This window comes from Staurois parvus, unplaced genomic scaffold (assembly GCF_062004578.1).
Source record: "Staurois parvus isolate SC_StPar_1 unplaced genomic scaffold, SC_StPar_1.0 ptg000578l, whole genome shotgun sequence".
NCBI lineage: Eukaryota > Metazoa > Chordata > Amphibia > Anura > Ranidae > Staurois > Staurois parvus.
In genome coordinates, this window is record NW_028318374.1 from 3,545,050 (window position 1) to 3,558,030 (window position 12,981).

A 12,981-nucleotide genomic window follows, 5' to 3' on the forward strand; every position below is an offset into this window, starting at 1 on the left:
TACTTTGTGGAAAGTTTCGCCGAATGGTTCACAAAATATCAGCGTTTATGTGGTGAAATTGGTCCCATAGGAATGAATGGCGGAATGTTCAAAACTAGAGTGGGAGCTGACAAAAGCTAGAGTGTGAGCTGAAAAATCAGGACATGATTTCTAAACTGCCATCACTCCCTCATTTTCAAGCCCACCTACACAAATCTTATATCCAAACGTTCAGCTATCCCTGCTGCCACTAAAAATGTCCATGGCTAAGCCATAGTTCTGACAGTTTTCACAATATGACCATTTGTTTGCAACTCACGCCGCCCATTGACATTCATTGAAACTCCACTCTAGCCACCTCAAATTTGAAGGGCAATTTCTAAACTGCGACTGTGCCTTCATTTTTAATATTTCAGAGACATACTATGCATCAAAATGTAGGCCTGGGTCTTGTGATTCTCACAATATAAAGCTCTTCGGTGTAGGATGTATAATTTTTAAACTACAACCGTATGAAGATGGCAACCGCCAGTGAAGTGAGCAAGTTGGAGCAGTTTGTTTTTAACCGCTCTTCTCTGCCCTTGCTGCAGAGTGAGTTGCCATAGGATCCCAGGTGTGTGAGCAGGCAGCAGAGTGACAAGCCACTCCACCCAGTTACTCCGCCCACTCCAGTTGTAGACTACTGGAGGAGGCAAGAACACTTCACACAATTTCCCCAGAAATTGTAGCTTTTCTAGTTATTATTAAATTACTAATGAAGGCAGTGTAGCACCCTCCTAGTCAGGTGCTAGAAGTGAGGAACATTTAGTTTTTGGGCTCTGCTGTAATAGTGTAGCTGTGCTTGTGATTTGCCTACTCTGGGATCTGCCGCTACAGGCTTGCCTGTCTCCTCTTGTCTTTCCAGAAATCTCTGGAACATAGTGGGTGGAGAAGGTAAAGTCTGAGGTGGCCCCGTGTACAGCCTCAGCCAATCCTTGGTTGGGAAAAGTGACCAGCAGGGGACTGAGAGAGATATATAAGGGTTGGAGCAGAGAGTAGCAGGGTCCGACAGATGGCAAGTATCTGATGTTTGTTCAAACTCTGCAGCGATAAATGATACACAGAATTCCATGTCTTATTTTCTGGGTAAAATTGTTAGCTCCCAGGAGGTAGTGGGTTAAAAAGGCGGGGCTGACAATTGTACCCAGGGGTGAGCTTTAAATAGGCAAGAGGTGGTGGGTGTTGTGGTGGGTTAAAACCCTGGGATGACAATTTTACCCAGAAATGAGTCTTAAATAGGCAAAAAGTGGTGGATGAGGTGGTGAGTTAAAAAGGCGAGGCTGACAATTTTACTTGGTAACGGGCTTTAAATAGCCAAGAGGTGTTGGGTTAAAAGGGCGAGGCTGACAATTTTACCCAGAAACAGGCTTCAAATAGGCAAAGATGTATTGGTTTAAAAAGACGAGGTTGATAATTTTACCCAATAACAGGCTTTAAATAGGCAAGAGGTGTTGGGTTAAAAAGGCGAGGCTGACAATTTTACCTAGAAACAGGCTTCAAATAGGCAAAGACGTATTGGTTTAAAAAGACGAGGTTGATAATTTTACCCAATAACGTGCTTTAAATAGGGAAGATATGGTGGGTGAGATGGTGGGTTCAAAAGGCAAGGCTGACAATTCTACCCAGAAACGGGTCCTCAATAGGCAAGAGGTGTTGGGTTACATAAATACATAGTTAGTCTGGCTGAAAAAAGACAAAAGCCCGTCCAGTTTAACCATAGAAAAAAAAAAATTATAATCCTATACCCACAGTTGATCCGAAGGAAGGCAAAAAAAACCAGCAAATCATGATCCAATTTGCTCCTTCTGGGAAAAAAATTCCTTCCTGATCCCCCGAGAGGCAATCAGATATTCCCTGGATCAACTTTACCAGTTAAAAGGGTGGGGCTGCCACTTCTACCTGGAAACAGGCTTCAAATAGGTAAGACATGTTGGTTCAAAAAGACGAGGCTGACAATTTTACCTAATAACAGGCTTTAAATAGGCAAGACATGGTGGGTGAGATGGTGGGTTAAAAAGGCAAGGCTAACAATTCTACCCAGAAACGGGCCCTCAATAGGCAAGAGGTGTTGGGTTAAAAGGGTGGGGCTGCCACTTCCACCTGTACACTGGCTTCAAAAAGTCAAGACATGTTGGTTCAAAAAGGCGAGGCTGACAATTTTACTCAGTAATGGGCTTTAAATAGCCAAGAGGTGTTGGTTTGAAAAGGCGAGGCTGACAATTCTACCCAATAACAGGCTTTAAATAGTCAAGACATGGTGGGTGAGATGGTGGGTTAAAGAGGCAAGGCCAACAATTCTACCCAGAAATGGGCCCTCAATACGCCACAGGTGTTGGGTTAAAAGGGTGGGGCTGCCAATTTTACCTGGAAACTGGCTTCAAACAGGCAAGATGTGTTGGTTTAAAAAAGCAAGGCTGACAATTTTACCCAATAACAGGCTTTAACTAGGCAAGACATGGTGGGTGAGATTGTGGGTTAAAAAGGCAAGGCCAACAATTCTACCCAGAAACGGGCCCTCAATAGGCAACAGGTGTTGGGCTAAAAGGGTGGGGCTGCCACTTCTAACTGTAAACTGGCTTCAAAAAGGCAAGACATGTTGGTTCAAAAAGGCGAGGCTGACAATTTTACTCAGTAATGGTCTTTAAATAGCCAAGAGGTGTTGGGTTAAAAAGATGGTGCTGACAATTTTACCTAGAAACAGGCTTTAAATAGGCAAAACATGGTGGGTGAAATGGTGGGTTAAAAAGGCAAGGCTGAGAATTCTACCCGGAAATGGCCCCTCAATAGGCAAGAGGTGTTGGGTTAAAAGGGTGGGGCTGCCACTTTTACCTGTAAACTAGCTTCAAAAAGACAAGACATGTTGGTTCAAAAAGGCGAGGCTGACAATTTTACCCAATAACAGGCTTTAAATAGGCAAGATATGGTGGGTGAGATGGTGGGTTAAAAATGCAAGGCCAACAATTCTACCCAGAAATGGGCACTCAATAGGCTACAGGTGTTGGGATAAAAGGGCGGGGCTGACAATTTTATCTGGAAACTGGCTTCAAATAGGCAAGACATGTTGGTTCAAAAAGACGAGGCTGACAATTTTACCCAATAACGGGCTTTAAATAGGCAAAACATGGTGGGTTAAAAAGGCAAGGCTAACAATTCTACCCAGAAATGGGCCCTCAATAGGCCAGAGGTGTTGGGTTAAAAGGGTGGGGCTGCCACTTTTACCTGTAAACTGGCTTCAAATAGGCAAGACATGTTGGTTCAAAAAGACAAGGCTTACAATTTTACCCAATAACGGGCTTTAAATAGGCAAAACATGGTGGGTGAGATGATGGGTTAAAAAGGCAAGGCCAACAATTCTACCCAGAAACGGGCCCTCAATAGGCCAGAGGTGTTGGGTTAAAAGGGTGGGGCTGCCAATTTTACCTGGAAACAGGCTTCAAATAGGCAAGATGTGTTGGTTTAAAAAGGCGAGGCTGACAATTTTACCTAATAACGGGCTTTAAATAGGCAAAACATGGTGGGTTAAAAAGGCAAGGCTAACAATTCTACCCAGAAATGGGCCCTCAATAGGCCAGAGGTGTTGGGTTAAAAGGGTGGGGCTGCCAATTTTACCTGGAAACTGGCTTCAAATAGGCAAGATGCGTTGGTTCAAAAAGGCGAGGCTGACAATTTTACCCAATAACAGGCTTTAAATAGGCAAGACATGGTGGGTGAGATGGTGGGTTAAACAGGCAAGGCCAACAATTCTACCCAGAAACAGGCCCTCAATAGGCAACAGGTGTTGGGTTAAAAGGGTGGGGCTGTCACTTCTACCTGTAAACTGGCTGTAAAAAGGCAAGACATGTTGGTTCAAGAAGGCGAGGCTGACAATTTTACTCAGTAATGGTCTTTAAATAGCCAAGAGGTGTTGGGTTAAAAAGGTGGAGCTGACAATTTTACCTAGATACAGGCTTCAAATAGGCAAGACATGGTGGGTGAAATGGTGGGTTAAAAAGGCAAGGCCAACAATTCTACCCAGAAACAGGCCCTCAATAGGCAACAGGTGTTGGGTTAAAAGGGTGGGGCTGTCACTTCTACCTGTAAACTGGCTGTAAAAAGGCAAGACATGTTGGTTCAAGAAGGCGAGGCTGACAATTTTACTTAGTAATGGTCTTTAAATAGCCAAGAGGTGTTGGGTTAAAAAGGTGGAGCTGACAATTTTACCTAGAAACAGGCTTCAAATAGGCAAGACATGGTGGGTGAAGTGGTGGGTTAAAAAGGCAAGGCTAACAATTCTACCCAGAAACGGGCCCTCAATAGGCAACAGGTGTTGGGTTAAAAGGGCAGGGCTGCCACTTTTACCTGTAAATTGGCTTCAAATAGGCAAGACATGTTGGTTCAAAAAGACAAGGCTTACAATTTTACCCAATAACGGGCTTTAAATAGGCAAAACATGGTGGGTGAGATGATGGGTTAAAAAGGCAAGGCTGACAATTCTACCCAGAAACGGGCCCTCAATAGGCCAGAGGTGTTGGGTTAAAAGGGTGGGGCTGCCAATTTTACCTGGAAACAGGCTTCAAATAGGCAAGATGTGTTGGTTTAAAAAGGCGAGGCTGACAATTTTACCCAATAACGGGCTTTAAATAGGGAAGATATGGTGGGTGAGATGGTGGGTTAAAAAGGCAAGGCTAACAATTCTACCCAGAAATGGGCCCTCAATAGGCCAGAGGTGTTGGGTTATAAGGGTGAGGCTGCCACTTCTACCTGTAAACTGGCTTCAAAAAGGCAAGACACGTTGGTTCAAAAAGGCAAGGCTGACAATTTTACCCAATAACTGGCTTCAAATAGGCGAAACATGGTGGGTGAGATGGGTTAAAAAGGCAAGGCTGAAAATTCTACCCAGAAACGGGTGCTCAATAGGCAAGAGGTGTTGGGTTAAAAGGGCGGGGCTGACAATTTTACCTGGAAACAGGCTTCAAATAGTCAAGATCTGTTGGTTTAAAAAGGCGAGGCTGACAATTTTACCCAATAACGGGCTTTAAATAGGGAAGATATGGTGGGTAAGATGTTGGGTTAAAAAGGCAAGGCTGACAATTCTACGCAGAAACGGGCCCTCAATTGGCAAGAGGCGTTGGGTTAAAAGGGCGGGGCTGCCACTTCTACCTGTAAACTGGCTTCAAAAAGCAAGACAAGTTGGTTCAAAAAGGCGGGGCTGACAATTTTACCCAATAACGGGCTTTAAATAGGCGAAACATGGTGGGTGAGATGGGTTAAAAGTCAAGGCTAACAATTCTACCCAAAAATGGGTGCTCAATAGGGAAGAGGTGTTGGGTTAAAAGGGCGGGGATGACAGTTTTACCTGGAAACAGGCTCCAAATAGGCAAGATGTGTTGGTTTAAAAAGGCGGGGCTGACAACTTTACCCAATAACGGGCATTAAATAGGCAAGACATGGTGGGTAAGATGTTGGGTTAAAAAGGCAAGGATAATAAATTTACCCAGAAACGGGCCCTCAATAGGCAAGTGGTGTTGGGTTAGCAGAGCAGTGCTGCCAATTTTACAGAGAAATGCCTTAAATAGTGAAGAGGCGTTGTGTATAAAAGGTGGGGCAGATCATTTTACCCAGAAGCGGGATTTCAATAGGCAAGCCCTAGATCTCTTTGTATCATTTATTACCGCAGATTTCAAAAATACTTCAAAAAGCAGAAAGGTTAACTAGATTACCGTCAGTGGCACAATAAACCCAAACGCCGCCAATCAGAGCGCCGTCGACGTCTCTGCACTGATTTGCTTACGCCGTCTCTGAAATGACTACGAAATGCCGGCAATTTATCGACGTTGAAACAATTGCAGCAATCGGTAACAAGCTGCCGCTGAGTAAACATTACAATGACCTAGAAAATAGTCTTGATTTTCTATGTCAGATGGAGACGCAGTCATGGTTGCCCCGGCAACCTTTAGATGTTTTTCGGTGGATGCGATGCACGCTAGGGTCGCGGAAAAGTGTCAGCTGGGGACAGGACAGGCACACAAACACATACACAATGCTATTTAGCAGTGAAAGATGGCCCATGGAAACATCAGACATACACTGGATTAAGTAGTGTATTGTCATGCTCAGGCCTTTCACCGGGAAGCAGGCTGAATTGATGAATGGGGCCCCAATTCCGGAGCCCGGCGCTGTACAAGACTCTAATTTATATGGTAAAGTGCCGCCGTCTATCTCATGCAGCCGCTGATCACACGGCCGACTCCTATTATCTGCTGGATGTTGTAGTGGACTGCAGGGTGAAATATCAGACACTACTGTGAGCGATGGAAGATGAGGGAACACTTTATATACATCACATTCTATAAATATACAGATACATTTGTACACCTTGGGGGGGGGGGGTTGTGAAAATGAATGTAGAATTATATAGAGCAGCAGTTCTCTCTAAGGGGGTAATACTAAGGAAACTCTAGATTTAAAGGGAAATAACAATAGTTCTGCGTCGGTTTTAATTATTTATTTTCTTTATAAAGCCTGTTTTTTTTCTCCAGTTATGAAGTATCTTTTTTTAATTTAAAGCTCATTTTTTTAACGTAGTCAGTGGTAGATGAAACTATTAAAGGGTAACAATAATAGTTCTTTTTCAATTTTTCATTTTTTTTTTATTTTTTTTTTTACATAGCCAGTGGTAGATGAAACTCTATTAAAGGGTAACAATAATAGTTCTAGTTAAATATTAAATTTAAAAATATATATATTTTTTTAATTTAATGCCCAACTTTTTTTCTTTTTTAACATAGTCAGTGGTAGAAGAAACTCTATTAAAGGGTACCAATAATAGTTCTAGTTAAATTTTTATTTAAAAAAAAAAAAAAAATATATATATATATATATATATATATTTTTTTTTAATAGTTCTAGTTCAATTTTTATTTTAAAAAAAGTATATATATATATATATGTATATATCTCATGGGGCCCCCTACTGACCCTGGGCCCTCGGGCAGTGCCCGAGTTTCCAAATGGTCAGTCCGCCCCTAATATATACACACACATACATACACATACATATATATATACATACACACACACACATATATATATATATATATATATATATATACACGCACATACATTTTCTTTCCAGGACTACCTGAATGCAGACTGTCCTTCTCATATATTGTTGGGTTTAGGATTTGCACCGTGGATTGATGGCCTGTACGATGGGCTGAAAATGTCATTTTTCCCATGTTAGAATGTTCACAGTTGTGAAGTTGACATGTTTGTACACGAGGGGCATTTGAAAAGGGAACTGGCTTCAGCCTTCTGTAAGTGTGCACTTAGTGATGGACACAGGGGTCAGCGCGGTGTTAGTTATTTGTCATTACCGACATTCCTGGGGAAAATTGGGAGGTCACATCCTACTCTAGGAAAACATGGCGATGTACTTGGCATGCTGCCTACTGCAGTGAACATGCGTTGGCCCTTATCGGGAGGAATATTCCATAGGGCGGTATGTCTGCAGATTGCTGTGCAAAGTGGGGGGACTGCCCTGCAGAAGGAGGATCCTAACATCACTACTTGTTAAAAGTGTGACCTGGAACAAGCATGCAGCCAGTGTGAAAAAAACCTTTTCCTGCCTACTTGTTTCAGGTCTGTGGCTCAATAATGAAGTCCGAATCACATTGACAGCCTGCACCTTTAAAACCCATTTCCAGTCATTTTATTCTGTGTTATAAAGTAGAGAAGAGATCGACCCTCTGCCAAGGTTTGTATTGGGAAAGAGGATTAATAGACTGGAACCCTGATTTTTATTTCCTATAGTTTATCATTGTTATCATCTTAGATTGTAAGCTCCTAGGAACAGGGACCTCCTAACCCTCTTGTATTGAACTGTATTGTTGCTGTATTGTCTCCCGTTATATTGTAAAGTGCTGAGCAAACTGTTGGCGCTATATAAGTCCTGTATAATAATAATAATAAGTTATCATCCAATAGTATGGTGATGGTGCAGATGTACGAATATTCGGATGGTAGCTTCTGCAATGCACAGAATTTGCACGACCACCTTGGGGTATGATAGGGACAGGGGCAGACTGACCATTTGGAAACTCAGGCACTGCCCGAGGGCCCAGGGTCAGTAGGGGGCCCCATGAGATGCCCCTGGTACCTTTTTCATAGGCCTTTTTGAGTTTGGGCAAGGACACAGGGGCCCCATGATCCCCTATTGCCCAGGGGCCCCATGAGTTGTCAGTCTGCCCCTGGATAGGGATGAGTGAATCTAGAAATGGAACCCCACACCGAAACATTCAAGTGTCAAAACAGATTTATTCCAAAAAATTGTTTACAACTTCAAAGCATTTTGGGGACTGTAGCTGCATCCTCTTCATCCAAGCTTACAACATGACCCAATGAATCGATGTATACTGACTCGGTAGTAAAAGCATTTTTACTACTAGATTGTAAGCTCCCAGGATCAGGCCCTCCTTTCCCGCTTGTATTGAACTGTATTGTTGCTGTATTGTCTCCCGGTATAATGTACAGCGCTGAGCAAACTGTTGGCGCCATATAAATGCTGTATAATAATAATAACAGTGCTGTAGGCTTGCGCACATCCACCAGTAGCTGGTTCTGCCTGACGGATGATGAGCAGACCTACAACACTGTCATAACAATACATCCACTATGGTATATGTTGTTTAACCCCTTCCTATCCCTTTAACCACTTCCTGTCCGGACACTTTTACCCCCTTCCTGACCAGGGTAATTTTCAGCTTTCAGCGCTATCACACTTTGAATGACAATTGCGCGGTCATGCAACACTGTACCCATATGAATTTTTAACATTTTTTTGAGACAGATAAAACTTTATTTTGGTGGTATTTATTCACCACTTGAATTTTTCATTTTTTTGCTATATAAATGAAAAAGTCTAAACATTTTGAAAAAAAAGTGTTTTTCTTATAACGTTTTGCAAATAAATAATCTTTCTTCATAAATCTTCGCTAAAATGTATACTGAATAACTGATATCTTTTTAGTAAAAAAAAAAAAAAAACCCAAATTAGTTTATAATTTATAATTATAATTTTTCAAATTTGTTTTACATTTTTATTTATATATATATATATATATATATATATATATATATATACACACACATATTATTTGTTTTTTTGTACTACTTGTGGGAGGTGATGAAGATTATATTTTTTTTTTTTACACTGATTGCTTTTACACAAATAAAGGCTGTAAAAGCAATCATTTCCCCTTCTCTCTGACTGCATTTTTGCAGCCATTGATTGGTCACAGCTTGTCACATGGTACAAGGCTATTATGAATAGCCTTGTACTATGTGACCTCTGTGATCATTCACAGATTTCACACATAGTAAGCAATGATGTCAGAAGTTACATCTTGCTTACTACTATTCATGTGATCGCTGATTGGCGGAGAGCTGAAGTTACACATTGCAGAGCTCAGTGAGGGGACCTCTGAGAGCTGATTGGAGGGAAGAGACACCCCCCCTCCGCACAGCTCACAGGAACAGAGCTGAGGCTGTCAATCTGCTGGATGTCCCTCCCCTGTCACCATTTTTTTCTTGGTGTCAGGAAAACTTGTCAAATGGGTGAATGCTGATAGCAGAGGAACGAGGCAGCAGACTGAAACGGCACTTAGTGCTCTTCAATGAGATAAATACACACAATAGAAGGATATGCTTTGTTCAAATTTCATGTCTGAGGTTTACAACTACTTAAGTCTAGGTTCACACCTATGCAGTGTGTATTTGATCCGTTTCCGCAGTGCTTTTTGTGGTGTGTTTTGTGTTTTTGCACATGCGTTTTTGACCCTTTTTTTTTTTTTTTAGGGGGGCCAACTTGTTTCTGGGCATATTAAAAAATGCAAAACACATCAAAAATTACACTTAGTGCTCTGGATTGAGACAAGTACACACAATAGAGCAGTGATGGTGAACCTTTTAGAGACCAAGTGCCCAAACTGCAACCCAAAACCCACTTATTTATCACAGAGTGCCAACACTGCAATTAAACCTGAATACTGAGGCTTTAGTTTAGAAAAAACAACTCGTACATTAAAGTATTTTGCCTTAAAATAAAAACACAGTAACAGAGTTTCCACTGACCACCAGCACAAGGGGACAAAGTTCCCCACTGATCACCAGCACAAGGGGACAAAGTTCCACTGACCACCAGTACAAGGGGACAAAGTTCCACTGACCACCAGTACAAGGGGACAAAGTTCCACTGACCACCAGCACAAGGGGCAAAGTTCAACTGACCACCAGCACAAGGGGACAAAGTTCCACTGATCACCAGCACAAGGGGACAAAGTTCCACTGATCACCATCACAAGGGGACAAAGTTCCACTGACCACCAGTACAAGAGGACAAAGTTCCACTGATCACCAGCACAAGGGGACAAAGTTCCACTGACCACCAGTACAAGAGGACAAAGTTCCACTGATCACCAGCACATGGGGACAAAGTTCCCCACTGATCACCAGCACAAGGGGACAAGGTTCCACTGACCACCAGCACAAGGGGGCAAAGTTCCACTGACCACCAGCACAAGGGGGCAAAGTTCCACTGACCACCAGCACAAGCGGCAAAGTTCCACTGAGCACCAAGCACAAGGGGGCAAAGTTCCACTGACCACCAGCACAAGGGGGCAAAGTTCCACTGATCACCAGCACAAGGGGACAAAGTTCCACTGACCACCAGCACAAGAGGGCAAAGTTCCACTGATCACAGCACAAGGGGGCAAAGTTCCACTGACCACCAGAACAAGGGGGCAAAGTTCCACTGACCACCAGCACAAGTGGGCAAAGTTCCACTGACCACCAGCACAAGGGGCAAAGTTCCACTGACCACCAGCACAAGTGGGCAAAGTTCCACTGACCACCAGCACAAGGAGGCAAAGTTCCACTGACCACTAGCATAAGTGGGCAAAGTTCCACTGACCACCAGCACAAGGGGGCAAAGTTCCACTGACCAACAGCACAAGGGGACAAAGTTCCACTGACCACCAGCACAAGGGGGCAAAGTTCCACTGACCACCAGCACAAGGGGGCAAAGTTCCACTGACCACCAGCACAAGGGGACAAAGTTCCACTGACCACCAGCACAAGGGGGCAAAGTTGCACCGACCACCAACACAAGGGGGAAACGTTCCAGTGACCACCAGCACAAGGGGGCAAAGTTCCACTGACCACCAGCACAAGGGGGCAAAGTTCCACCGACCACCAACACAAGGGGGAAAAGTTCCACTGACCACAAGCAGAAGCTAAAATCTTGTGTTAATCAAAATAAATGTAATAAACCTCACAGCCAGTCCAATATATATATATATCCTTGGCAGAGCACTGACCGGCCATGGGAAAACTTGGACGAGTCGCGGCTAATGAGTCGCGGCTCGTGACGTCATCGCCTGGCGGCGCTACTCCTTTCCGAGCATGCGCATGGCCCCTATGTGTGTTGTTATCCGTTGCTCGGCTGCTGGGGCGACTTGGCTTCCGTGCCGACAGAGAAAGATCTGCGCGTCTGGTGCGGCACGCGTGCCATAGGTTCGTCCCCACTGCTATAGAGGGATGTGCTTTGTTCGTATTTCATATCCAAGGTTTACAACCACTTTAACCACATGCCGCCCAGCCACTGTATAAATACGGCAGCAGGGCGGCACGGGCAGGCAAAACCACGTTTTAAAACGTGTGTTTTGTAAACAGGTAGGGGGCACGCGCGAGGCTATCTCCCAGCGATCGGCGGCAATCAGTGACAGAGAGCACAGCTGCAGTAGCTGTGCTTTCTGTCACTTCCCTGACAGCTCGAGGACAAGCTGATCGGGACAGAAGAGTTTCTCTCTCCCGATCAGCCTGTCCCCATCCAGTACACACCCCCACCCCCTAGTAAAACACTCCCCTCACACAGATAACCCTTCCCTGAAAAATAAAGTTAACCCCTTCCTCCCCAGTGCCATTAGTACAGTGTCAGTGTTTTTTTTTTTTTGCACTGATCACTGTATTGATGTCACTGGGGATGTCAGTGACCCCAAGTCAGTACCCCCCAATGTTAGAATGTCCGCCGCAGTCCCGCCATAAGTCGCTGATCGCCGCCATAAGTCACTGATCGCCGGCATTACTAATATAAAAAAAACTAAAAATCCCAGTATTTTTCCCGCCATTTGTAAACGCTATAACTTTCACGTAAACCAATTAATTTACACGTATTGGGTTTTTTTTTTAGCAAAGACGTCGCAGAATGCATTTTGGCAGAAATGTATGACTAAATTTTATTTTTACATTTTTTTTTACTGGACATGTTTTATAGCAAAAAGTCCAAAATATAGTTTTTTTTCCTCAAAATTGTCAGCCTTTTTTTTTATAGCACAAAAAATAAAAACTGCACAGGCGATCAAATACCACCGAAAGAAAGCTCAATTTGTGGGGAAAAAAAGGATGTAAATTTAATTTATGTACCGTATTGCATGACCGCGCAATTGTCCGTTAAACTAGCGCAGTGCTGTATAGCAGAAAAATGGGGTAAATTGCAGTATCTATACCATAGTTTGTAGACGCTATAACTTCCACACTTCCACTCAATATACACTCATTGGGATTTTTTTTACCAAAAACATGGAGCAGAATACATTTTGGCCTAAATTTATAACCAACTTTGAGTTTACTATATATTTTTTATAGCTGAAAGTAAAAAATATTGTTTTTCTTCAAAATTTTTGGCATTTTTTTGTTTATAGCGTGAAAAATAAAAAGCGCACAGGTGATCAAATTACACCGAAAGAAAGCTCTATTTGTGTGAAAAAAAGGACGTAAATTTTGTTTGGGTGCAGCATTGCATGACCGCGCAATTATCAGTTGAATTAGTGCAGCGCCAAGTAGCAAAAAGAGGCCTGGTCATTAAGGGGGGTAAATCCTCTGGGGGTGAAGTGGTTAAATGTACACATAATCTTTAGGGAAGATCCT

At 43.1% G+C, this 12,981-nt stretch overlaps 1 protein-coding gene across 2 annotated transcripts in view; it reads left to right on the top strand.

Annotated features, from left to right (window-relative positions):
- The window catches only part of LOC149450216 (serine/threonine-protein kinase TNNI3K), a 452,856-nt gene that overhangs the window by 295,146 nt on the left and 144,729 nt on the right, over positions 1 to 12,981 (top strand). The gene's annotated exons all lie outside the window — the stretch shown is intronic.